At 38.8% G+C, this 27,861-nt stretch overlaps 1 protein-coding gene across 12 annotated transcripts in view; it reads right to left on the minus strand.

The window, feature by feature from the left end:
• The window catches only part of TFEC (transcription factor EC), a 220,753-nt gene that overhangs the window by 175,857 nt on the left and 17,035 nt on the right, over positions 1 to 27,861 (minus strand). For 5 of the 12 annotated variants that reach the window (XM_038557444.1, XM_038557441.1, XM_038557446.1 and 2 more), the window contains 2 exons: positions 25,867 to 25,951; positions 22,012 to 22,096 (listed from right to left, as the gene is read on the minus strand). The gene's annotated coding sequence lies outside the window, so the exon portion shown is untranslated. Of the gene's footprint in view, positions 1 to 22,011; positions 22,097 to 24,262; positions 24,321 to 25,866; positions 25,952 to 27,458; positions 27,597 to 27,861 lie in introns of those variants that run through there. The other 7 variants (XM_038557448.1, XM_038557445.1, XM_038557442.1 and 4 more) reach the window with 7 other exon arrangements.

Raw genomic sequence — 27,861 nt, forward strand, 5'->3', positions numbered from 1 at the left:
TCTCTCTCTAAAATATATCTTTAAAAATGGGTGTCTAATAGATACATGTTAAGAGGAATAATCTATTTTAAAAATTACCTAAACTTTTTATCAGCCCTAAGATTACAATTCCAAGATGACAATCAACCTACAATTAGCAAAAAGCATTTAAAAGATAGAAAACTAGGCATTACAAGCCAGAGAAATATTTCATTTCGCATGTGCTTCCCCATAACTACACCCACCCTAAGCCTTGAATCTTTGAGAAACAGCCTGGCCACCTAGAAATGGGTCACAGGTTTTTGTAGCTCTCTCTTTATTATGATTCTCTAGGATTCCGCTTGATTTCCCAAGTGCTTACTCTTAGGTCTCCGGAGTGTAGCCCACAAATCTAACATCTTCTGTATCCTTTTTAACAGGCCTCAGTTTACTAGGAAGGTAGTCCAGGACGTAGAATCTAGTCTCTTAATGGCTCCTTGTTTGTGTCTGAGAAAAGCATATGGGTCTCCATCTCCGCGTCTCCACCATGAGCGTTTGGGACTGAAAGCTCATTAACACGTTTTGCCACTTGCACATCTAGTGACCTAGTAATCCTCCTCTACCTACACGGTAGACAATATGGAAGACTTGGCTGCCGCTGGCAGTAGTGGCCTCCTCTCTTGATCCCCACATTTGTGTGTGATGCCAAGCTTTATTTTGAAAGATCCGGGACTGACCTTGCTCCCTTAGAAAATCACTTGGGAACTTCCAATCAAAGCAAGAGTTTTGATTTCATATATTAGGCCTCTACCATGTATCGGATGATTCTTCCCATACCGGCTCATGTCCTATTTTTAAATTGTATTCTTCTTTTTGTCAGATCCCCTAAAACTTCCTATCTTGGAATGCTTTCCTCTCTCATGTACAAGATTCGCAAGCAGGTGGAAGGAGCTCGCATCGTGCTGCTCACATTTGTTAACAAATATTTCTTTCTCTTTTTTTTTCTGTTTTTTCCCCCTTAGCTCACTTTTCCCATTTTCTTCTCTTTTTTTCTCTCACTAATTTCCCTTATGTCAGTTGAGAAGATCCTAGATGTTCAGAAGAAACAGGGAGGTACAAGTGACCTTACACATTGAATTTTATTCAATTGTATACACACCTCCCTGCCATATTCGGTGCGTTTGGAACAGCACAGGAAGGAAGACATTTTCCATAACTCAAGTAGGTTGGTGACCCACATACAATATAGGGCGACAAAATGTGTTTAGTAGGGATTGGCCAGTATGTTGGAGGAGGGAGAGAAATCAGGACATAGAGGGGAAACAAGAAATAAGATGGTAAGTGTGGGGCTGGATGTGACTAGGAGAGGACAAACGCAAGAATACTCAAAATGCTTCTCCCCACTGCTCCTCTCCTTTTGAGAGTTTGGCTTCTCCCAACTCTCAAGACTGTTGCTTCCTTGGAAGCCTTACCTGAGTGCACCCCATATTGAATTGTCCTTTCCCTCCTCTTTTCTCACTTACATGCTAGTATAATTACACATTAACTTCCATCATAATGAAGGGCATTGATTCATTTGCATATCTGTTGTCCCCCCCTCCCACTAAATACCAGTCTCCTTGAGGACATGTCTGCAATATTGAACTCTGAATTCTTCTGGCACATATCAGGTACCTAGTTTTAAGTTCTATGCCCCCCTGTTTTGTTTTGTTTTTTTTCCTGAGCTGCGATCTCCTCATTTATAAAATTAGGAAAACACTACCTCAGGACTAAAATGAAATAGCTGAGGTTGAAGCATTAGGAAATCAACCAAAGGGTTGTTTCTGAAACCTCAAATTTTAAAAAGATATTAAACCTGGAGTCTGTACAAAAAGCCTCCCCAGGCTGAGGAAGCAGCACGTTGGCTAATCCCCGATGGCCGGATTCTTGAGGTTTGGTGGGACAAGAGGGCAGCAGGTTGTGCAGCTGAGGCTGAATCTCAGGGGTGGCAGGCCTCCCACAGGAACTGGAAGCAGCTGGGCGCTGAGAGCAACTGCCTTCAAGTGGACCACTGCAGGCTGGCGGGGTCCCCACGAGGTCGTCCCTGAACTGTGCAAATCCTAGCATCCAAAACACAGCCCAAAGCCTGATGCAGGAGCCACAGAACAGCTGGTACTGGATTGGGTGAGTGGGCAGCTGACTTTAGGTCCATTTCCCCCTGCAGAGGCACAGGGCAGCCCTTGTCTTCCCTGCATCCTCAAGCAAAGACAATCAGGTGGCCTTGCAAAATCCAGTCGTCTGAGCTCTCTGGTCAGGAGAGAGAGCCCCAGGCTGTTGGGGGGAAGCTGCCCAGGAGGTGCTTTTTCAGAAGAGCAGCCCATTCTAACTAGAAAAAGAGCTCTGCGAGTTCTATTCTGAGCTAGGGAAGAAGACACTAACCACACCAGAAGACCGTCTGGGGAGGATTTTAGTCAACAGCTAACATTCTGAAAATTATTTCCACAGCTTGTTAAAACGTATTCTCTAGAAGGAGCACTGTCTGTGTTAAGCTGCCCATGGCAGATCTCAGAAAGTCTTTATTATTCAAGTGCTTCAATGGTTTCAGTATTCCCTTTTCCTACGTTTTCCCACATGCATGTAAAGTCCTTCTCCATTTTCCACAGTCATGTGCATCTTTCTAGTTATAAGTGTGGCTTGCACTCATTACCATCCCCCCCATGTGTTATAACATTCTTCTAAGAAATAACAACAGAGCCATTGGAATTTCACAGGTTTGACTATGAATACAAAAAAAAGAGAAAATTCTATGACATCTAATGAATGGCTGAAGAGGGTAAGCAAATCAACAGAAAAATATTTCTAAAATTCAATCCTCTATCTGTCACCTGAGCTTCTCTAATCTAATGCTATAAAAAGGTATTTTGGAGGGGGGGCACTTGGGTGGCTCCATAGGTTAAGAGTCTGACTTCAGCTCAGGTCATGATCTCTGGGTCCTGAGCAGGGAGTCTGCTTGTCCCTCTCCCTCTGCTCCTCCCCCACTCCTAGATTCGCTCTCTCAAATGAATGAATGAATGAATAAATAAATAAGCTTGTTTGTTTATTTAAAAAGAAAAGTTATTTCTGACCCATTTCACAGCCTATGGAATATTTTTTAAACAACTGTTTCTTTCCTTTCTTCTGCATTTTCAACAAGAAATATCAGCAAAAACTGTAGCTTTCGATGAGCATCATGAACAAGAAAAGAAATACCTAAGGTGAGTAAATCAAATTATTTAGTTGTATGAAAAATTATGCAAACCTCTAAAGTATGTAGTCCATCTTCTTGTTGGTCTCATGTAATTTAAGCAACTAAATATATCTCTAGCTGAGTTAAACAGATTCACATCCTAATAATGCTCTCAAAGCAATTTATTTTCTATTTTGCCAAATTTCTGACACAATTCCCCCAAAAGTGATAGGTAGGCTAAAGGAAATTTCAATGATATCCAAAGGGAAAAAATTTTAAGTTCTGCACTATAAAAATATTTTGTGAAGTTCTTGCTGCCTTTGTTTAAAATAAGTAATAATGGATAGGCAGTTATATTTTTCCTTTCTTTTGTGATAGCATACACCTATAAAAATATAATATTAATGTCATATTATAACAACATGAATTCTATTTTATAGTGTTTCACACATCCCTAAAATTTTATGTGAGTTGAAAAGGGTCTTTGCTTAATTGCTTTTATTTTTGATATTTGCTTATATTAAAAATACAAAGTAGCAAAAAGCTATAATAAAACATTCTGTCACTTTTGTCCTTAAAACATTATAAAATGTTGTGCTAATTTATTATATTTATCACACTTTAACAATAATAAAAGTCAAACTTACAAATATGAATTTGAGTAATCTGCATTTAATATCATTCATATCTAATTCAAGTGATTTATTTAGCGGTATTCATTTTTAAATAACTCATTTCTCTGCATGCAAGGGCCTACCTGAATGGTATTCAATGTGATAAATGAAATGAGCACTAAGTTGCAAATATATTTACAGCAGAGGATAATGAGAAATAAATGCCTGACATTAGATTATAAAATTCAAATCTATGCCTCACTTTAAGGAAACATAATTTTCAAAATTTCAAACTTATAATGCATACATTTTACCAAAAATATATCAATAAAATAACTTTCGTGTCTATGCTTTTTTTAAAAAAGTTAAATGAATGATATAAAAACAGGTTCTATTTCTTAACATTACATATATAATAATCATATCTTCAACCAATTCTTTGTACCACTCATTGTAATACCTCTTCATTTTATAAAATGAGAAAACATACTCAAGCCAATCATCTATGAATTTTGGCAAAACTTGAAACCATCTCTGCACGGTCAAGAAAAGAATATTGTTTAGGAGTCTCACATATCAGTTCTTCAATTCCCCATTTCCTTTCTCGTCTACCAAATTCATACTGACTGAAGCCTCATAATGAAACATGACCAACAATTTAAAAAACAGCATTAAAAATTTTATCTTCTTCTAACTTCTAGAACAAAATGTAGGTTAAAGTTTAAATGTTGATAATACTTAAACATGTAAAATTAAGTTGAAATTTATAGTTATGTGCTTTCGAGCCCTGGATATAAGTAATGTTATGTTTTATCGTTCAAATTAAATAATGTAGAGAAAAAATTTACCTTTGATAATGGCTCAGGAACATAATCTGTAAGAGTCAATCTCTCCATTTGCTTTTTATGTACTGTAGGCATTACCGTTCTGTGTACTCTGACTTCTCTATGTGTTCTACTTCTAAGTGAGCCCGAGCTACATAAACCATGATTTAGTTCCTCTTTTTGGCATTACATTCATTTCTCATATTCCTAACTGTAATGCTAAAGAGAATGAGTGATGTTTAACAGATCATGATTTGAACAATATGCAGTTACAAAAACCAGTCCAATTCTCTTTTTTCCCTTCTATCAAACGCTTTATTATTTTATCAACAACTCCCTATATAGAAAGAGAAGTAAGAAATGATCAGTTAAAAAACTGAGAAGCAGACACAAATTTCAATGTGTAATAAGGCACAAAATTGCTGCTGATAGGAGAAGATTCCTGGGAGAAGATACATGGTTTCCCTGTCATTATCATCTGGGTTCAGTTTCCTTGGATTTTATACAAGCCCCTTCCAGAGAAGTCAACAAGTGAACACAGGTAGGAAACACTGAGCTTGCCACAAAGATTTGGGAAGACAAGTGAGTCATCTTCCCCCCCCCCCAAAAAATAACATAACAAGCATCTGTGTGTCTGTGTCTATGTGTATTTGTCAGCAGGTGGGTGTGATAATCATTAACGATGTTCTACGCTTCTGGCTCACCTAAAGTTAGGCGCAGCCATGGGACTACTTCTGGTCAGCAAAATGAGTGGATTTGAAACATCTACCAGCTAGTGCCTGCTCTACAGCCCTACTTGCAGGTTGCCTTTGTGATCATGGAAGCAGGTGTCCAAACAGAGCTTCCGTCAACCCAGGGTCTCAAGTGACCTTGGTGGACAAAGCCCTCCTATCACCTAGGTTTGAGTTTATAGCACAAATGAAAAAGAAACAATTTTATTAACAACTTAGATCTGGAAGTTATGTGCTTAACCTCGCCAATTCTTACCGGCTCAGGGGATGAAATTATCATTATTCTATTTTTAAAAGTGTACCATTAACTATCCATACCTAGGAGAGTGAACCTCTCCTCCCTCTTGTGAGTCATCTTGCCTCTACAGTGGATGTGCAGAACAGCAGTGTGATAGAGTGGAAGGAAGACAAGGTTTGGAACTCTGAACAGTGGTCCACGTAAGGTCAACTAGCTGGTAGCAAAGGTCGGACCTCTCACTAACTTGTATTACTTAAGGCAAGTCACTTAGGCAACTTTACATTTAAGTTACCTATTTGTAAAATGGGACAATAATAACTTACCTGTCTCTATAACAACGTTGGGTATCAAGTAAAATAATACACAAGTCATATGTGTCGCCCTTACTAAAGGACAGAAATTTATTCTGTTCTACTTTAAATCCCCAATCACTTAGTATAAAGTATCATATGTCACAATTGAGTACTAAACAAATGTTTAGTAGTTGGAGGCAATTTTTTTTTCCCAATAATTATTTCAGGCTTTAATTCATGTCGAACTCTGGTTTGTAGACTAAGCAAGAACATGTCTTTCAGGAAATAGTTTGCCAGTCTTCAGTTATTTTTAATGTGTTAAATATCTCTTAATCAATAACCACGTGTCAGGTATTGTTCTAGGCACTAGAAGGGTGGATAATTGAGCAAATTAGATAAATTCTCTGCTGCGATGGAGAGAAACAGACAGTGACAAGCAAAGGCTCTGTGTGGGAGGAGAAGAAAGCAAAGGGGACTTTGGTAAATGGTTAGGAAAGGCCTCCTTGTAAAGGCTTCCTTGTTAAGACATTTAAGCAGAGGGGTGCCGGATGGTTCGGTTGATTAAGCCTCCAACTCTTTCTTGGTTTCAGGTTAGGTCACGATCTCAGAGTTGTGAGACTGAGCCCCATGCTCTGCTCCACGCTCAGCCAGGAGTCAGCTTGAGATTCTCTCCTTCTCATCCCTCCTCTGTTCCTCCGCCCCATGCCCTTTCCCCTTGCCATACGTGCATTTGCATGCTCACTCTCTCTCTCTCAAATAAAAAATTAAATACAAGCTTCAAAGAACAGAAGTTTTAAAAAAAGACATTTAAGCAGAGAATTCAGTGAAGGAATATAAACCATGTAGATATTTGAAGGACTAGCATCCCAGGTGGTGAACACAGCATGTGTAAGGGTCCTGAGGCAGGAGCGTTCTTAGTGTGTTTGAAGAAAAATAGGAAGACTGTTTAGAAGCAACAGTAGACACTGGCAACTACTGAGTATTTTGCAAAATGACATGTCACAGTAATCCCATGATGTTTCTGTTTGTTTTCCACCTGTTTGTTACTAAGTCTTACAGAAGCTTTGATTGATTTACAAAGCTCATCTTAGATATCTAGGCTGATGGTCCTGTTGTACTTCAAATACCTTCATTGCTCTTTCTGGCTGGAAGCATTAGAAGGTTTTGAGTGGAGGAGAAACATGATTTGACTTGCATTTCCAAAGGATTACTGAGGCTACTTTGTGAGAATGGATTGTAGGAGAGCCAACCATGGGTGCAGGAAGATAAATTGGAAGGTATTGAAATAGTCCAGGTCAGATGATCAGTTCCAAGTAGTTTGATATATATATATAATTTTTATATTTACATAGTTATATATTATACTCATTACATAAATATATCAGAGTTTTTTTCTGTATCCATTCTCAGAAATGTGATACCATGACAAGAGTCAAATTGGAGCACAGGGAATTTTTTTTCTTAATTCCAGTATAGTTAACATACAACATTATACTAGTTTCAGGTGTACAATATAGTGATTCAGCAATTCCATACAACACCCAGTGCTCATCACATCAAGTGAAGAGCCAGGGAATTTGTTGCATATGCAGGAATATATATATATATATATATCCCAGGCCCAAAGCCTCTCAATATGAGGAAGGAAGAAAGGAAGAATTTGTTTTAAGAGATGCACAAGAACATCTATAGAAAAAGAAGGTCAAAGAGGAGGAAAGATTTCACTTGCTAAAGGCTGATTATTTTCAAAAAGCTATCTTAGATAGGAAGTCTAGGAATCAAGACAATCTAGATAGAAAACAATGGGGAATATAAATAATAGTGAAAGGGAATAGAGGGGAAGGGAAAAGAAATGGGTAGGAAATATCAGAAAGAGAGACAGAACATGGAAGACTCCTAACTCTGGGAAACGAACTAGGGGTGGTGGAAGGGGAGGAGGGCGGGGGGTGGAGGTGACTGGGTTACGGGCACTGAGGGGGGCACTTGACGGGATGAGCACTGGGTGTTATTCTGTATGTTGGCAAATTGAACACCAATAAAAAATAAATTTATTATTAAAATAAATAAATAAATAAATATAAATAAATAGATAAATAAATAAATAAACCAATGGGCTATGGAGGCAACATATATGACTAAAAACAAACAAACAAATAAACAACAACAAAAAATCCTGTAGACCTATTTCTGGAGAGATCAGAAGAGCTATTTGGGAAGAAGAGCCAGGAAGAGCAATGACGGTATTTGAAGTGCAACAGGAACATCAGCTTAGACGTCTAAGATGAGCTGGTAAATCAATCAAGTCCTCTGTAAGATTTAGTAACTAAGAGGTGGAAAACAACCTGAAACATCATGGGATTACTGTGACATGTCATTTTACAAAATACTCGATAGTCGCCAGTTTCTATTGTTGCAAGAAAATTTCCCTTTCTTGCACATGATCGGCAGGACTATTAACCAGGGCCTGGGTTTACAAATCTCAAACTTCCTACAGAAGGCATTTCCCTAAATTTCAATTAAATGTGAGCCACTCAAAAAGTGACTCCCTTAAATATAGCCTAATATTTAATGCCAGAGAACACGGATAAGGACTTGCCTTTCCAGGCAGTTCCAAAGGACAAACTGCAAAGTCAGCAGTTCAGGTTAGTTGGGGGACCATGCACCAGGTAAGCAGCAAGAGGGCAGACGGGCATAATTCTGGGCGGCCCATGCCAAAAAAGCCACAGGGCAATATCCGGGACTCAAAGAAGAGCTGTTAGTAGTGCGGTCAGTCTCCATCTCGAAGTCATGGCAACAAGAGGCAACAGTTGTTCTAATAGTTGCTGAGAAGTGAGATGGTTAACGTGTTGGCACTGCTCAGGCCTAGAAACCACGGCTCAATAAAAATCTCTGGAACGTTTTGAGATCTCTAGCCTTTCTGATGGCCCCCACTGGCTGTCAGTGGTGTACATTGGGTGGTCTAGACCCCACCCCATGTGTGTCTAGAAACTGCCTAGTGTCTCTCTGGGCTATGCTGGGTTCCTCTGTGGGTTGGATGAGTAGGGCACAAGCGAAGCTTCCACGGCAGAGACCTCACATATGGTGGCTTCAGTGAGGGTGTTAATCTTGTGCTTCTAGAATCATACAGAGAGCAGAGGTCTCAGAACTGGTGGGAGCCATCTGCCACTTTCAAAGGGGACTTCCAGTCCTGGACCAATGTGCCTGGCCTTGTGCCAGTTTGGTCCCATTCTGGTGGCACACATCACTTTTTTCCCCCATCCTCGTGGTCAGAATCAAGTCTGTAAGGGAAACTGGGAACCCTCATAATGGCTGGTCAGGCCACGATGTGCCCTGCTGAAACTCAGGAGTCCTTTTCATAACAAAGGAAAGAACTGATCTTGGTGACATCCAGGAGAGACTCCACCACAGGGGAATTCACAAAGTATTACAAATGTGGAACCTGAGAAGAAGAGATTTATGCACACGCACACACACACACACACACACACACACACACACCCATTTTATAGATGAAGAAACGAAAATAGAGCTTTATGACATCTTCTAACTTATTCAGAAAAACCTAGAAAATCAAGGAGTGACCTTCCTTGTTCTCATTCGCTGTAATGATTCTATGTTCACACTCTTGTTTCCCTGAAGTATTTATACCCTTTGTATTTACACCAAATATTGCCGGAAATAGTTTTACTCTTCCACAAAGTACTTCAAAAATTACCAGTGGCCCAGGAGTTTGAAGACTAAGAATTTTAGAATATGCCATGTAAAATGTAGCTACAACTGAGCCCTCCTTTTCTTCTGATCCTTCGACACATTTTAATAAACAGCTGCAGACCATATCCTCAAAGGAAAACCCCTTTGACTGAGAAAGATTGAGAAAGATGTATTTCACCCCAAATAATCACTTCCACTAACAAACAAATGCATACAATTCCTCAGCCAGAGGTTATTTTTAAGTCCTAATTTAAAAGTAAATATGCAAGAAAAGAGTTACACAAAATAATTATGAATTTCTATGCAAAATGTAATATTTTAATACTGCACCATAATTGCCTGCAGTAGGGATAGGCATTTTACACACGTTACCACTAATTCTTACAGCACTTTAAGGAGGATAATATGATCCCCATTTTAAATCTTAGAAAATAGAGGTTTAAAGAATTTAGGTATCTTACCCAAGATCACGCAGCCAATAAGTGATAGAGTCATCAAGCCAATCAAGCTCTTTCAGTATTCAAGATTTGCATAGGACATGTAAAAGAAGCATTTTATGTTGGTGCCGCTGTTGAATCCAAGATGAAGTTGTGCTCCATGGACTAGATTAGGTCAGGCAATGAATTTCTGGAAAGTTCCAGCCCTTCAAATAAACCTTACTTTCATTTTAAGTTCCCCTTCCCTGAGTTTCCTTTGATTTTTATTCCATGTCTAACCATTTCCTTTCATATTTGTTTAGGCATCTGGAGAAAAAGACCTAAGAAATGTTCTATACAAAATCAGAAATCTCTCTTTTTTAAGATATTAATATCAAGTGAAGATATTGGTTGATAGGTTATAATAAACAGAACCCATACTGTGAGTTTAGAAATGACCCACACTTAACTTCTTTATCATTGTGACTTGCCCCTTGAATGGACTTAAACTGAGAAAGAACGTTAGCCAGAATGACCATCATTAGATTGTGCATGCTAACATCTTCAATCTATCAATATGATTAATTCTCTTACTTTTCCTGTTTTCAGTGCAACTCCCATTGGAAGGTTGGTACAATTCTGACAATTAGGGAGTTCATCTGACTTACAGAGATAAAACAAATAAAGCAAGAAAATACCCTGAAAACAAAACTTTCTTCAGGAAGTAGATCTATTTTCATAGAGTAAACTCTACAGTGGAGTTTACTCCTTTTTTTTTTTTTCCATTTTTTTTTTTTAACTACCAAGACATGGGCAATTGGTATTCTTCACTTCTCTCTTCTCATTAATGTAGTTCCTCTTTATTCTACTTGGGTAATAATACAACTAATAACAGTCTTAGTTCTTGTTAGAAAGTCCCTGGGCAGTGTTGGGGCAGATATTGGAATTGAACTGCTGACTTGCTGTCATATGACTACAGTGTAAAGTCCTAGAACTGAGGGGGTCTAGAAGGAAAATTCTGTATCAAATTCACTGAATAGTCACAAGAAAAAAAGCAAATTTAGAATTGAATAGGCTGTGGCTAGGTGGGATTTCCATTGGCAAGACAATAAGCTTGAACTTTGGATTATAAAGTCTTAGATTCAGTGGTACGTTCTCTGGATTATTGAGTGAACAACTTATTACAGGTCATCTGAGGGGAAGACTGGAGAGAAAGGGGTCAGTAAAATCTACACTGCCTTCAAAGGCTAAAGAATGGTATTGAGCAGGAATGCACCAACCCAATAGCATATTTGCCTAAATGCAGAAAGAGGAATAAATGAGTGAAGTTCAAGCTCTGTGAAGGAATAGTAAAAATCAATTTCACAGAGCTCTTGACCCTCTCTCATGCTATCCTCCTGAACAAAATGATCAAATATTAGCTGATTAGGACTGGTTGAAGAAGACTGATATCACCCTGAAGCACAAGCACTGATGAAATGCCAGCAGATTCCAAACAAATCAAACTTTTAAACAAGCTGTTTGGAGGAACTCAGAAGGCATGCTGTTCTGCTTCTTGCTCATTTGCCCCACCCCCACCCCAGATCATACTCTGCCCCGCTTTGCCCTGCTCTGTGTCTAGCAGCAGAGGCTGATTTACTTGGGAGCTAATGAAGTTTCAGCTTCAGGGACTCTCAGCTGTCGCCCTGTCTGAGCCTTGTGCCAAAGTCACTTTTGAATTATTTTTCTACAGATGACCTCCTAACTGTCTAAGCTTCATCCCCGCATAATCTGGATCCAACACTCCCCAGGAGGTTGAAGCCTACCGACTGTCAATGGATAGGATAGACAAAAGAATGGTCCCTCCCAATGATGTCTCCATCCTAACCCCTGGCTCCAGTGAATATGTCACCTTATGTAGCAAAAGAGGCCAAATTGATGCTATGTGAGTACTCAGTCTGCCATTGCAGGCTTTGAAGATGGGAGAAGGGAGCTATGAACAAAGGAATGTAAGTGGCATCGAAAAGCTGGAAAAGGCCAGGAAGTGGATACTCTCTTAGAGCCTCCAGAAAGAAACAATCCCTGCTGTCACCTTGATTTTAATCCAATGAGCCCTCCGTAGAACTTCTGACCTGTAGAACTGTAAGATAATAAATTGGAATTGTTTAAAGTCATCAAGCTTATGTCACTTTTATAGCAATAATAGGAAACTAATACATCTGGCTTCTGGTTGGATGTGGCTAATGGGACTCATCTGAAGGAGACTGGAGACTGAAAGAAGTGGCTGGAGGGTTCCTTCCTGTTCTCTATCTGTTCTGAGCCCAGAGTCCTAACAGAGCCTGCATCCCTCTACAGCTAAATTCCCACAGTGGAAAAAAAATTAAAAATAAAAAAAATAAATTCCCACAGTGGTCTCCTCCCTTCACTGCTCCTGCTCACTGAGGTCCTGGGACACAATTTTTTCTTCTTGCCCTTCAAGCCTTGGCCTGGTAAGGACTTCTCATCTTCCTTCTTTCCTTATTCTACCCACAATTTTGTAAATAGTACCAATAATGGGTCAAATATTCATGTTCACCCAGACCTCAGAATATGACCTTATTTAGAAATAGGATCTTTACAGATGTAATTAAAGATCTGAGGATAAAATCATCCAGGATTTAGGGTGAGGCTTGAGCCCACTGATGTCCTTATAAGAGAGGAGAGGACACAGAAAGATACACAAAGATTATGTGAAGATGCCTCTATAAACCAGTGAATGCCAAGAATTACTGGCAAACACTAGAAGCTAGGGCAGAAGCATGGACAGTTTTTTCCTATTCCAGAGCCTCTAGAAGGAACCATCTCATGTTTTGGACTTCTGGCATCCTTAACTGTGAAAGAATAAATTTCTTTTGTTTTAAGCCACTGAGTTTGTGGAATTTGCTATAGCAGCCCTGAAAAACCAATACAATTCCTTTGTTAAAGTCCCTTGAAACATCTGAGTTGGCTTCTGTTTTTTGCCAGGACCCTGGCTCATAGACACCTATGCTTTATACTGTTAAAAATGACAGGCAAATGGGATGGACAGTTAAACTGAATGACAGAGTCAAAATTAAAACTATCCTATATTCTAATATAAAGGGCTATACCTGAAAATATGATATATAATAGCCTTGCACTTAGGTTCAAAAATCCAGTTGCCATTATTGCCCATGTGTCTTAGACAAATCACTTGGTATTCCTGACTCCAAGTTTCATCATGTATCAAATAGGATTATTAGACTTTGCTCTTCCCGCCTCATAGTATTCTAAGAGTAAGAGGAAATAATAAAATGGAAGGAAATGAGTATAGATTTAGGAACCATAAGATCTGATTCTAGACCTGACTATCACCAAAAATCTATATAGTCTTTAAAAAAAAATTGTCTTTAATTTGAGGAGGGTGGGGTGGGGAAAGAGCACAGAGGGAGAGAGAGAAGCAGACTCCCTGCTGAACACAGAGCCAATGTGGAACTCCATCCCAGAACCCTGGGATCATGACCTGAGCTGAAGGTAGACGTTTAGCTGACTGAGCCACTCAGGTACCCCAAAGTTATGTAGTCTTATTTAAATAAATAGACCTCTGTGATCTCTAGTTCCCTCATCCCTAAAATGAGGAGCTTGGGCTAGATAATCTATAAGCTAAATTTCCATAGTTTGGTTGATTAGGACAGAGAAGACACGTAAAAACAGCCACCCTTATGAAAAAGACCAAGGGGATTTTTGACTGTCGATCACAAGCTCAAAAGTAAAACCAAATTATATCATGTGACTGCTAAAAACTAATTATTTAATTAATTAGAAAGAAAGAAGAGAACACTACAGCCATATTATATATTAGATATGTCTATTTAAAGAGAAAGAACAGTTCTGCTGTTCTGTAGAACAGTTCTGTGTTATGTAGTCAGTTATAAATATTAAATTCACAAAGGAACAGTAATAATGAGGAATAACATCAAAGCAGGTTGTCAGGGTGGTTTGGCCTCTGGAAAATGTCATATATGTATTGGCTTAGTGAGTAAAGAATACATATCTTGAAGAAGAAAAGATTTAAGATGATAGTAAACAAGGAGAACTAGGCCAGTGAGTTAAAGTGGACCAAAGGTAATTTTAGAAGATAGATCAGGAAAAGAATTACAATAATTAGAACTGATAAATAGTGGAATAGTAATGTTGGACACTAAAAATATTCTTAGCTAAGGCTAGGTAACATTTTAGGATTGTGATCAGCCTGCCAACAGTTTCTTAAACTGGTTTGTACCGGCTCACAAGACATAATTGCTAGGATCTCTTCCAAACTCCATGGTCGGTGAGATCATTTCAGTAGGTTTAAACTGGCCATCATGGCATATTTACACCACAAAAATCAGCAAACACTAAAAACAAGGGCATTTTTTTTGTCCACTGAGAACTGATGGTTAAATATTTACTGGGTGTTATAGAATTCCAGCTCTGAATAGTTCTACCAATGACATTTTACTCCCGATTCTAAGATTCTATTTAACTTGTTCTAGTGGAGGAAAAAATCAAGAGAAATAACTCTAAGTGCAGTTATAATGCCTTCGAAGTAGAACTTCTGGACTCAGCCTCCCGGTTCTGCACACTCCTATTATTATTCTTCCTTTGATGAGGATTCTTTCCGCTGTATTGGATATCTCCTCCCTACAAGATTTCTTTACCTCCTTTCTTTCTGATCAAAACTAAGATAGATATGACAACCAGAGAAGATGAAAGCACATAATGAGAGCCTTCAAATAGGCAAAGGGTTGTCATGTAGAAAAGAGATAAGGGTATTATTATGATTATTAACTATATCACTTGTTAGTAGAAGTATAATTGGATGATTTAACCAACACCAGCAACAACTGTATATGGATAAACACCATTCGTGCACTGATGCTGATTAGTTACACATGTGAGAAAGGCACCTAATACCCCTGATTCTGTTTCTCATCTGTGAAATAGGACTTTTAATTCTGAACTCAAAAGGTTTTGAAGCTTCTATACGACATAATGAAAAAAGCATTTTGTCAACTACTATACAAATAAAAATTATTATTGTTTTTATATTATCACTAAATTTTATTTACATTTTGACTCAAAGTTGTGCTTACTTTATGATTATAATAGAAGCTGTATATAAGATATATAGATATGATATAAACAGAATTAGCTATACATCTATACTCTTTTAACCCCCATCTATCTCTTCTATCTGAATGTGATTCAAAAGCAAAACAAAACAAAAACAAAAACAAAAAACAAAACAAAACAAAAAAGCAAAACAATGCAATCCAGGCCTTGCCATTCTCCGTGTAACAGCAGTAGCAACCACTGCAAACATTCTTTTCTGTGATTTTGCCCATCTCTTCAGCATATTACTAGGGACCTATTATATCAAGGGTACCCCAAAGCTTTGGTAATGTGGACATTTCTTTCCTCGATATGGTTTCCTTTGTGCCCTAAGAAATATGTAAATAAAAGTTTTGAAAATGAAAGCATTTTGAAATACCTCACATCATCTTTTCCCCTTGTATTAATCTATTTTTCTTCTTTCTTTAATAAAGACCATTTTTTCTACCACTAAGGCTAAGGCATAAGGTTCAATGACCTAAAAAAGAGAGAGTAGTAAGAGCCAAAAGGAAAGAGGTCATTGTTTCTTTCTAAGCTCGAAGTTTAAATTTTTGAGTCCATAGCAAGGAAATACTCTTAAAAGTCAAGCTTTATTACAAGGGTAGGATTGCTCTAAGATCCAAAGTCTGCCTAGGTATATCAAGCTCAGAGGTCTGAATATAAAATTTTCCTATAAGATACAGGCAGAGAAGATTTAGGTTATCACATGATTTGGGTTATCATATGAGCCTATTGGTTTTGAATAGATGATTGGGAAGGAAAGTGTTGGGGAGGTAGGTGGGGATGGGGAGGTGGGATGGGAGGTGGAGGGAAAAAGAAGAGAAATTTAGATAAGACAATTCCAAGATAAGAAAGCTGTAGGTACTTGAAAAGGCCTCAATCCAGCGATTGACAAAAATTCTAAAACTCCAAATAAGTTGAGAACAACTAAGTTAGCATTCCACCTCACAATTTGGGAAATGGTAGAACAGCAAAAGCAGGGAAAGGGGTCTAGATATGTGGGGTAGGATGTCCCCACATCTCCCTTTTGTTTCCTGATTAACATAGAAGCAATCCAGTACTTCCTATGTGTGGTAGAGAGTTAACAAGTCAGGAAATGACAGATGTTGGTGAGGAAGCAGAGAAAGAGGAACCCTCTTACACTGTTGGTGGGAACACAAGCTAGTAGACTTGCTCTGGAAAACAGTATGAAGTTTCCTCAAAAACTTGCAAATAGAGCTACTCTACAACCTAACAATTGCACTACTAGGTATTTACCCCAAAGATAGAAATGTAGTGATCTAAAGGGACACTTGCACCCCAATGTTTATAGCAGCAATGTCCATGATAGCCAAACCATGGAAAGAGCCCAGATGTCCATTGACAGATGAATGGATAAAGAAGACTTGGTATATATGTACAATGGACTACTACTAAGTCATCAAAAACAATGAAATCCTGCCATTTTCAATGATGTGGATGGAACTAGAGGATATCATGCTAAGAGAAATAAGTCAAATAAAGAAAAATATCATATGATCTCACTCATGTGGAATTTAAGAAACAAAACAGAGGATCCTAGAGGAAGAGAGGAAAAAATAAAACAAGATGAAATCAGAGAGGGAGACAGACCATAAGAGACTCTTATTCATAGGAAACAAAATGAGGGTAGCTGGTGAGGGGGGCAGTGTGGTAACTGGGTGATGGACATTGAGGACATGGGATGTAATGAGCATTGGGTGTGATAGAAGACTGATGAATCACTGACCTCTATCTCTGAAACCATTAATTCTATTATATGTTAATTGAATTTAAATAAAAATTCTTTTTAAGTACATGAAGTGAGCTTACCCAGGGTGAGGGGGATTCAGATGAATAGGAAGTTAATTTATAGCACAGAGCTCTGAGGTCAATGTCCCATGTTAAGAGACTGAATTGGAGTCATGGCTGGATCTTAGGGAATACATACAGCCAGAAAGAGTAAAGACAGGATCTGGGCCAGATGGAAGAGGTGACCAAGTTCATGAGAAGCAATCTCCATACCATGTCAATACCAAAAGAACAGAACACAAGTTATACCACCTGAGGGCACATTAGAAGTGGCAGCAGTGGACATGGAGTCCTCAAGGGAGGCCCTAGTGAGCTGCAAGTGTGTCATCAAAAGACTAATGTGGTTAAAGTTATGAAAGTGGGATTTGATGTTTAAAGAACCCAACCCAAGGTCCGTGGGAAGCACGGATAAAGGGAAAGTGCAAAGCTGATGTTCCTCTTTGACCTTGAGGTAAATTTTGTAAAAGGAAGAAGAGAATATATGAAAGACTGAGATTAGTGTAAGAGATGCTCAACTTAACCCAGAGAGGCCATTTTAAAACAGAAGAGCATGAGCTACTTAAAATTGATGTTTATGCCCATCCCCAAATATCCCAGTAGCAAAAATAGCAGGCATGCAGCAACATATCAAAATAAAGAAAATTGTCTTCCATAGCTGAATGCTAAAGCCTATATTTTAACCTCCCATAACCACTCCTAGCCATTTGCCTTAGCAAAAGATATTTTGGATAATAAGCCCACTGATACAGAGATCAGCAAACCCACAGTTCTTGCTACGAAAGGATTAAAAAGGACTTATATTCACTGTCTCTTATGAGACTGAGCATTAATGAATGTCAACGTCCATTAGACTGAGGCCCAGGATATCAGACTCGGGTGGATCCAGGCACTGATAACCCTTTCCTGTAGGAAGTGGCACAGTTTTCTCAAGAGAATATAGTAGTTTTGACTGGAAAGTGTTGAAAAAGGGAGTGCAGAGCAGGAGAGGAGACATGACTGGCCAGACATCTTTAGGAAGTGGAACGGAGAGCATTCATAAAGGCCCATCTCAGGGAAGCCCTAAGTATTTAGATGCCTTAACATGTGGGATTCAAGAGAAACGTCAAGTTAACTAGAACTGAACTTTGACCCTTTGACCTTGTAAATATTTTGTAATTGCCTTCAATCTAAAGGAAGAAGTCCTATTCCTGAAACTGATACAATGCTATATGTCAATTATATCTCAATTAAAAAAAAGGTCTTACTTGTTATATGGAAATCAGACTTTTCAAAATAGGTAATGATCATATGTATTTAGGATGTTCTTAACTTTTCACCAATGTCTAAAACTAATGTATTTTTGACACAAAAATCTAACTCCTGAGACATACCCTATACTTCTGTCATTTCCGTTTAATTAGAAACAAATAAAGGAAAGAATGCATTTTTTTTTAAGGTGTGAAGGATTTCCAGGGATGGTGGTAGACTGAAAGCTAAAAACCAGGGTAACCTTCCTAATCAATGTCTTTCATGAATCATACAAACTCGGCATCTGTCTCTTCAAAATGAGAAGGAAAGATATTTTTTTCAAAGTCACATATTCTTAGAAAATTGGGTATGATGGTGTTGTGGAAGAAAAAGGAATAGTGGGGCCAGGAGATTCTATGGGTCCATTGGGAAAAGGGTCTTAATATACCGGGGCAACCATTCCTCATATTCCCAGAGAGTGGATATAGAAATACTAGAGCCCAAAGGAAAAGAGCGATTGGGAGAAGATCCTTAGGGTTTTAGGAATATTCCAGAATGATAATGTAGATGAGATATTTTGCGACCAAAACTTTGCAATCCTCATAGGTTAGGGTGGTGGTAAATTTTTTTCTTTTCTCTATTCTTTAGAATTTATGTAGTCACATAAATACTATTCATCCAATAAACATTTATTAATACTTAGAATGCACCAGGCAGGCATTGGTCAGTGAGCAAAAGAGACGAAAATAATAATAATAGGGAATCCCTGAGGGGCTCAGTGGTTTAGCGCTTGCCTTTGGCCCAGGGCGTGATCCTAGAGTCTCAGGATCGAGTCCCACATTGGGCTCCCTGCATGGAGCCTGCTTCTCCCTCTGCCTGTGTCTCTGCCTCTCTTTCTCCTCTGTGTCTTTCATGAATAAATAAATGAAATCTTAAAAAGAAAAAGAATATTTTAAAAATAATAATAATAATAATTCCTATGTGTATGTTAAATAAGGACATTGAAAAGTAGATTATAAGAAGAAAAAGGCAACTTGGAATATTTTTAGCTTACTAGGTAAATATATCTATCTATCTATCCATATATATGTTTTACTGTTTTTTTCCCTACCATCCTTTCATATTATAGATAATTCTTCTTTTCACTAATAGGATTATCCAAATTGCCTAAAGTTCATTGAGCAGAGAAGTTCAATATTCATAACCCACCTATAATATCCTTAAGTTTTTAGCAAATTTCACTTGAAGAAAATCATAGAAAATGAATCATGATGCTTAGATTAAAACTTAATCAAACTAATTTTTCATTCCGTCATACCCCCTGCATTACCACAACACACATACACAGCACGTGCACCCCAAAAACATTAGAGTTAATAGAAATGAAGAAACTCATTCCCAACTGAAGTATATTTAATAAAATAATGAATGTAGTTTTGACATGAATATTCAATGAGGTAAAAAGAAAGTTGTCTATTGCAGAATAATAAAAAATATGATACTTTTCCATTAGGTGGCAGCAAAACTCTTTCATACTGTTCAAGTTACAGTCTTCAGTTGCCTCACACCAGGTTCGACAGGTTACACTACACACACAGAGAAATAAAACTGTTCGATTATCATTTCTCCGAGGAAAGGGTTCCATAAACATCAAGATATATGGTGTATTGAAATTAAAGGCTAGAGTAAATTGAATTTGAATTTGAAAAAAAGGCAACAATTATTTTATTCTATACTTCAATCCAAAGAATCAGTGTCAAAAATCTATATGCCAATAATACCCTAGGAGGGGTTTTTTTTTTTCCTTATTTCTATGAAGTTGGCTCCAATGAATAGAGCTCAACATGAAATCAGTAAACATTGGCAACATGGAAAACATAAGGTCATAACCTTTACCTCCTTCCTCACTGATCTGCCACTCGGGTAAAAGCTCCCCCTTTCCATAAAGTTACTTCTCAGGGTCCCTGGGTTGCTCGGTGGCTCAGCAGCGGGCTCTTGATTTCTGCAGGCATCATGATCTCAGGGTGGTGAGACTGAGCCCCACCTCCAGCTCCACGCTGTGTGTGTGGCGGGGAGGCATGGAGCCTGCTTAAGGTTCTCTCGCTCTCCCTCTCCTTCTGCCCCTCCTCCCCTAATCTGGCTTCCATGCACTTGCACTCTCTTAAAAAATAATAATAATAAGTTACTTCTAGAAATTCACACATCATCAAAATTATCTTACTCGTCTAAAACTTCCTAAATAAAAAAATAAAATAAATAAAATAAAATTTCCAAAATAAAATAAATATTAAAAAAAATAAAAAAATAAAAAATAATAAAATTTCCTAAGTAAAGCAAAAATATTGACTTCCTTAATCCCCAGATTCAGCTATTCTAGATGTCCCACGCCCATCCCCAAATTGGGCTTGCTCCCACCTTCATCAATATCCTGCAGTATAGCAGCTAAAGGTCCAAATGGGAGCAGAACTACACCAAGTGCACGGATTCAAAGTACCTATAGAGTGATTGTTGTCTGTGTAGTGGAGAAATCCTCAAACACGGGCGGTGTGATGGTCTCCATCCCACAGTGGCTGGACTCGATGTACAAAGCAGATAAAGATTGTTGACCAGAGGGGCAGGCTGCCCTGTTCCGCACAGGTGGAGGTGGGTCATGGGCCATGCGGTCCTAGCCTCCTGAATGGTGTCCTTCCCAAATGTTCGGTTCAACATCAAGAGCCACGGTTGATGCCCCAGCATCAAAATTCTGTATCCAAGCTCCTCCTCTTCAGGACCTCACTCCGACCCTGAGTCCCTCTCTTGGCTTCACGATACCAAAACAAACAAAACCCAACCCTGATATTTGCACACAGTAAATAGAGTAACTTGTATATACAGTGAAACTCAATTGTCCCCCCAACACTGCTTCCCAAGTCCCACTCACCAGAGGTAGCATGTTTTAGTGTCTCCGAGTTTTATTTTTCCTAAGCGTCACCATAATAATGCATTGCATGCTTATTTTATTTCCTTTTGATTTTTCATTTTATCACAGCTATTGAAATATAATTTTCATCTAATAAAATATGCTGATTTTAAATGGACAGCTTGATGAATTTTTGACAAATACATACATCCCTCCATCCACTCTCTTATTCAAAATATAGGACATTCCATCTCCTGAAAAGTTTTCTCATCCAATCAGACCTTTCCCTCCCAGCCAATTGCTGGTATGACTTCTATCACCACAGAGACCACATTTAGTGCAAAGTGATTAGAACAGGTAATGCATCTGTCCTCGGAGAAAGAAGTTTTGTTATCATGAAACTTCAGGCAAAAATGGATCAAACGTTCCCATCTGATGAAATATAGCTTCCTCGGGTTGGAGAAAATTTGCTGAAAGCCTATCTCAAGTGTTTCTTCAACGTGATTGTTTTCTTAGTAATTTATTGAAGTGAAATTCATGTAACGTAAAGTTCACTGTCTGAAGCGACAACTTGGTGATGTTTAGTACCTTCGCGGTGTTGTGCAACCACCACTTCATCTAGTTCCAAACATTTCCATCCCTTCAAAGTAAAACCCCATACCCATTATGCAATTTCTCCCTGTTACCCCCCTTACCACCCCCCAGAAATCCACATTCTGTCTCAATAGATTTATCCATTCTGGATATTTCATATACATAGAATCATACACTATCTGACCTTTGGAATCAAAGGTTCTTTCACTGAGCATGACTTTCCTAAGTTTCATCCACTCCGTAGCATGCAACAGTATTTCTTCCTTTTTTATGGCTGAATAATATTTCAGTGTTTCCACCTTTTGCCCATTTACAAATAATAGTGCTGTGAACAAGTATGTGCAAAGTATTTATTTGAGTACCTGTTTTCTGTGTTGAGGGCTTCTTCTCAGGCTCTTAATTAACTGGTTCATTTTGCAGGACAGTGCAGAAAGACCTGCTGCTACTCTAAGAGAGAAATACTAGTCAAAAGGGTTTATTTGGATTTTTTTTTCAGTAAAGTCCCACTTATTTTCTACTTTGATGATGAGGATCTTTTTGTTTCAATTATGAAAAATAAAAAGCACCCAACCTCCCTTACCACTGGCCTTAGGAGAGGCAGACAAAGAGACAGAGGTTCATCCACTATATCCTATCAGAGAAGCAAGCATGAATCATTTCCACCACATAGAGCATGATTCAAAGATCGGATAAAATCTCCCTTAATTTTGTTTCCATCTATTATTGGAGCTTAGATAAATTTTTTTTTTGGTGACTCAGGTTGCCCAGGTTTTGCAGGTCTATATTTTAGGGAAACTACTGATATTGGAAATTTTTTTTCTTTCTGGGAGTAACTGAACCCTCTGGAATGTGTGCAGGTATGGGTCATTTTTTTCTTACATCCTCTTTCGAAATCTATGTATTCTTTTTAGCTTAATTCTTGTGTCTCTTCTCTAATTTGAGATGTTTTCTTCTGTTATGTCTGATAATATTCTTCCTGACATATCTTTTTGTGTCTTTTAGAACTCCTATCCTATACCAGGTCTGCTGGATTTACCCTTTCTGTCTCGTTTTTTTTTTCCTCTGATTTTTTACCTAAATATCTATCTAAAGAGTTCACCCCACGTCTCTTCAACACTTGGTGGCCCTGTTTCTCCTGTACATTTCCCTAAAGCCCTGGGCAGTTTCACTACCAGCTGTCCCATGGACACTCTCTGGCACTGCCTTGTGCCGGCTGGGACCCTGGAGTCATGGTCCCAGTAGGCGCTCTTTCCACATTGGATCCTAAGAGAGCCTTCCCTCCCTCTTCCATAAGAATTCATACCACTCCAGCCAAACATCAATGTCTTTCTTCACTGATAGAGCAGAGCAGACTCACAAACAAATTAGGTTTAAATTATAGCAGCTTCTCTTGAATGCCATGAATGAAGGAATTCAAAGACATAGGACTTCATAAGAAAGGAGTTCCTGTGGATACAACTCCAACCCCTAAACAAGGTTACCTGCTCTCATGTTGGTATCTTGGGCGGGCGGGGGGGGGGGGGGGGGGAATGCACCAGAAAACATGCTTCAAAAAAAGCAAACAGTTCTGTGTTATGATGATAGGAAAATGGGAGATTTTATTTACTTTTTCCTATTTTCCTATTTTCTAGTATTCATTAATTTTAAAATACATAAAAAATTAAAAGTAAATTTTAAAATATGATTTTAAAGAATATTAATGTTCATGGCTTGACAGCCAAATAGTCAAGTCTTTTGATGTCCTCCTTGTTTTTTTTTTTAATTTTTTTTTAAATTTATTTATGATAGTCACAGAGAGAGAGAGAGAGGCAGAGACACAGGCAGAGGGAGAAGCAGGCTCCATGCACCGGGAGCCTGATGTGGGATTCGATCCCGGGTCTCCAGGATCCCGCCCTGGGCCAAAGGCAGGCGCCAAACCGCTGCGCCACCCAGGGATCCCACCTCCTTGTTTTTTAATGGATCAACTTCTCTGTCCTTCTGTGTCATATTCCCTATTTTAAAGGGGGGTCATCATTGCAAAGCACCCCCAAACATATAGGATATTGGTGTTTTATAGCATTGCTCAGCTCTCGTGGCTTTCTAGCTCTTGGTCCAGGATCCTTTTGAGGCCCAACAGCACCTTTTTACCTTGGGCCCCATGATATGCCCTGTAATTTCTATCATTTTCTCATATTCACAGAAAACTAGCTTAAGTGGTTTCATTTGTTTGGAATAAAAAAATTTCTCTGAGAAAGATATAGAAAAAAAAGTCTCTAGTGGCTACAAATCATCAAATTGCTAATATGAAGGCTTTAAAAGACATAGCAGAGACTTGCCATGTCCTAAAGAGGCAGTAAAGGAGCGGTTTGCCATTGCCAAAAGCAACTGCCCTTGATTTGAGTTATAGGAAGAGAAATCAACGTGCAGCAGTTTCAGTCATGAAGACTGCTAACTCTGGAAGTCTGTTACCGAGAACTTCACACCTCTTTTCCCCATAAACGGCACTTTCCTTTAAAGGACAATACATGCCATCAAGGTCAGAGTGGTAAGTGGTACTCTTCAAGTACGACAGTTAGTCAAAACAGTTCAGGCTTCAAATGCTTGTATTTTTCAAATAGACATGATTACTCTTACCTTACCAGGGAGGAAACTGAAGCTCAGAGAGTTATCTGTTTTGCTTGAGATCCCAAACCTAATAATTGGGCAATAAGTTATCAATAAAACCCTAATAAGGAAGCAATAAAACCTTGGGCTTTTGATTCTAAGTCTTGTGGTTTTCCCATCCTTCCAGAACCACCATTTTAAGATAAGAGGACACAGCATTGATCTCAGTGAAGACCAGCCTAATGAATACAAACAGCAACAGAATGCCTTGAAAAGCTCTACGCAAAATCGCCTTTTCCAAAACATTTCTCCCACTACCTAACATATTTCCTCATCCTTGTACCCAGGTCAGAAGAAACAATGAGATGAAAGGAACAACAACTTCTGCCCTCATCAGTTAGCCGTGGATATTAAAACGACATTAGAAGTTTTTTTCAGAATCCAGATTTGCTGTTGGGAGGAACTAGCACATGTACATGTTGGAAAAGTTCCCCCAGGGGATTCTGCGGTACTGCTCTCACTCAAGAACTGCCTCATAAGGGTTTGTTGATAGAGAACTAAGAGCAAATTGCAATTTTCCCTCAAAATACATTTATTTTCAATTATGTATCAGGCCCTTGTAACATACTGATGAAAAAGTGTATCTATTTTTCATGGAGCTTACCCCTTATTTTACTAGAGCATGACAATTCTGTTCTATCCATGGGAGAAGAAAGAATTACAAGGTAATAGGGAGACTACAGATAGAACGACAAAAATAAACTGCCGCCCATGCCTTATACATCAGAAAAATTAATCTTAAAAGAAGCCAAATAAATACTATGACTTGAGAAATAAAGATACTAACTTTAAAAAGTAATAATGTCCCAGCTAAATCCAATTTATATAAGCACCAACACAACAGATTTGCTATAACAAGTTCCAGATAATCTTTAAAAGATTTATTTCTTTATGGGGGGGGCGGTTAGGGAGAGAGAGAGAGTAAGGGAGAACCTCAAGTGGACTCTGCACTGAGCATAGAGCCTGATACAAGGCTTAATCTCATGACCTGAGACCAACACCTGAACCAAAACCAGTGGACGCTTAACCAACTGAGCTGCTCAGGTGCCCCCAAATTCCAGATATTGTTAAAACATAAGCCCTGGAGAGAATAAATCATTGAATCTTGGAATAAAGGAGTGGAGGAAAGAACACTGCCATAAAATTCGGTAAAGAAATAGATTGCTCTGGGGGGATACACATATTGTGACAGAGAAGGATTAATGTAACTCTTAAAAATATTTCTCAAAAAAACTATTTCTCTATCTAGCAGACAATTGGTAATTGTCATCATGAAATAATAGGTATTTGCATGGAAAACTGATTAGACGACTAATCAGTACAACTAAGAGTTGTACACCATGATTAACTTTGATTTGAGGGAGCTAACTCCAATGTGAGATCTCTTTTAATGTGACTTCCCTTAATTCCATGTCTTCACCCCAACTTCCACTATTTAATTTGGCACACAAGCTCTTCTCATGAGCTGGCCTCTTCCGTCTCTCTCTAGCGTCATTCCTCAAAATTCCCCACATCTCTTCCCCCACCTACTCCCCCCAGCATGCCCAGTAATCTGGTCCCACAGAATTACTTACAGTTTCCCAAGTAAGCTATGATCTTCCCCTGTTAGTGGTTTTGCATATTTTCTTCCCTCTAACTTAGAAAGGTCTTAGCTTTATCCTGAAAAAGAAAACAGAATTTATGTTTGCTGGGCTGCCATAACAAAGTAGTAGAGATGGGGTAGACTGACACCACCGATTTATGGCCTCACAGTTCTTCTGTAGGTTGGAATTCCAAGATCAAGGTCCTGACAGGTGGATGGCCTACGGAGGGCTGTCTTCTCCCCGTGTTTTCACATCATCTTCCCTCTGTATGCAGCTGTGTCCAAATTTCCTCTTTTTACAAGGATATCGGTCATATTGGATGAGGCCAATATCCACATCTTAATCCGAATGACCACATCTTAACTTAATTAGGTTTTTAAAGACCATCTCCAAATACAGTCACATTCTGAAGTACCGATTGGACTTAAACTAAACGAGTGTTGGTGGAGACACAATTCAGCTCATAATGCAAATTATTAGTGTTTATAACACACAGCTTGATAGGAAGTTCTTCTATACGTCCTTCATCGTGAATCTTTCCCACCCAGGCTGGGTTAAATCTCCTCCCTCAAAACTCCCAAAGCAGGATATACATTCCTCTTGTCACATTAAAGCGCTTGTTTTGGGGGCACATGGGTGATTCAGCGTCTGCCTTGGGTTCAGGTAATGATCTCAGGGCCCTGGGATTGAGCCCCAGTGGAGCCCTCGGGCTCCCTGCTCAGGGAGGAGGCATCTGTTTCTCCTTCTCCTTCTGCTCCGCCTCCAACTCGTTCTCTCTCAAATAAATAAAATCTTTTTTTAAAAAAATAAATAAATAAAAGGTCTGTTTTCCACACTCTAATGTGTCTTTATTTCCTTTAAGCCAGCCTCTATCCCTGTTCCTGGTACATGCTGAATGTGCAAGACTCTTCGTATCTCTCTGCTTTATCGAAGTGTAAGTCCTTTGGCCTGGCTGCATCATGACACCACTTCCTAAGATAAGAGATACAGGACTAACAGATTTTGGCAATAATTTTTTTCACGTGTTGAGATTAAGAGCAATCCACGTAGAAATATCTAGCAGGGAGTTAGAAGTGTGAGCGTGGGCTCAATAGAGAAAACTGTGCTAAAAGCATGATTGGGTGAATGGATGTGGTCATTTAGGGAGAACCTATAAATAAAAAAGGTAGCATGGAAAAAACCTCTAAGGAATGACAATGTTTTTAAAGACAAGGAAAAAGAAAAATAAAGTGGAAAGGTCAGCAAAATACAGGGAACTCAGAGAAGACGGCTTTGGTTTCTTTTTCGGTTGTTGTTGCTAGGTTCTTATTCAAGTCCTTATTCAGTGCTTATATTGGTTTCAAATGTACAATATCGTGATTCCACACATCTATCCGACACCTGGTGTCCATCACGAGTGCTCACCTAATCCCCATCACCTGTTTAACCCATTACCCTTCTGGTAACCAGCAGTTTGTTCCCTACAATTGACTCTGCTGCTTGATTTTTCACTTTCTCTTATTTTTTCCCTTTGCTTATTTGTTTGGTTTTTTAAATTCCACATATGAATGAAACCATATGGTATTTGTCTTTCTCTGACTTACCTCGTTTAGCAGTATACTCTCTTGCCCCATCCATGTGGCTGCAAACGGCAAGATTTCATTCTTTTTTATGGCTGTTTCCATTGACTCCGGTTTACATACCAGAGACTTGAGTTTTGGGGATGAGCTGTTTTTCCTTTACGTTGCCACCAGGGGTCTCCAATAGCTGCTGCAATGGGTCAGGCAGGGCCCTCCACAGGTGTCCTCTAGCTGCCTACAGGAGTTTGTCCAGCAGTGACATCCATTACACAAGAAGACCAGGTGCTTCATGACAGTAGTGGTTTCTTGGATGCCTGTCACCCTGGACTGAGCTGAAGGTCAGACTGATCTTACAAATATCTTCTCACAATCTGTGCTTTACTGACCTCCATGTACTCCTGGCAACAGCTTCACGTGCCATGTGACT

Source organism: Canis lupus, chromosome 14 (genome assembly GCF_011100685.1).
Source record: "Canis lupus familiaris isolate Mischka breed German Shepherd chromosome 14, alternate assembly UU_Cfam_GSD_1.0, whole genome shotgun sequence".
Classification (NCBI taxonomy): domain Eukaryota; kingdom Metazoa; phylum Chordata; class Mammalia; order Carnivora; family Canidae; genus Canis; species Canis lupus.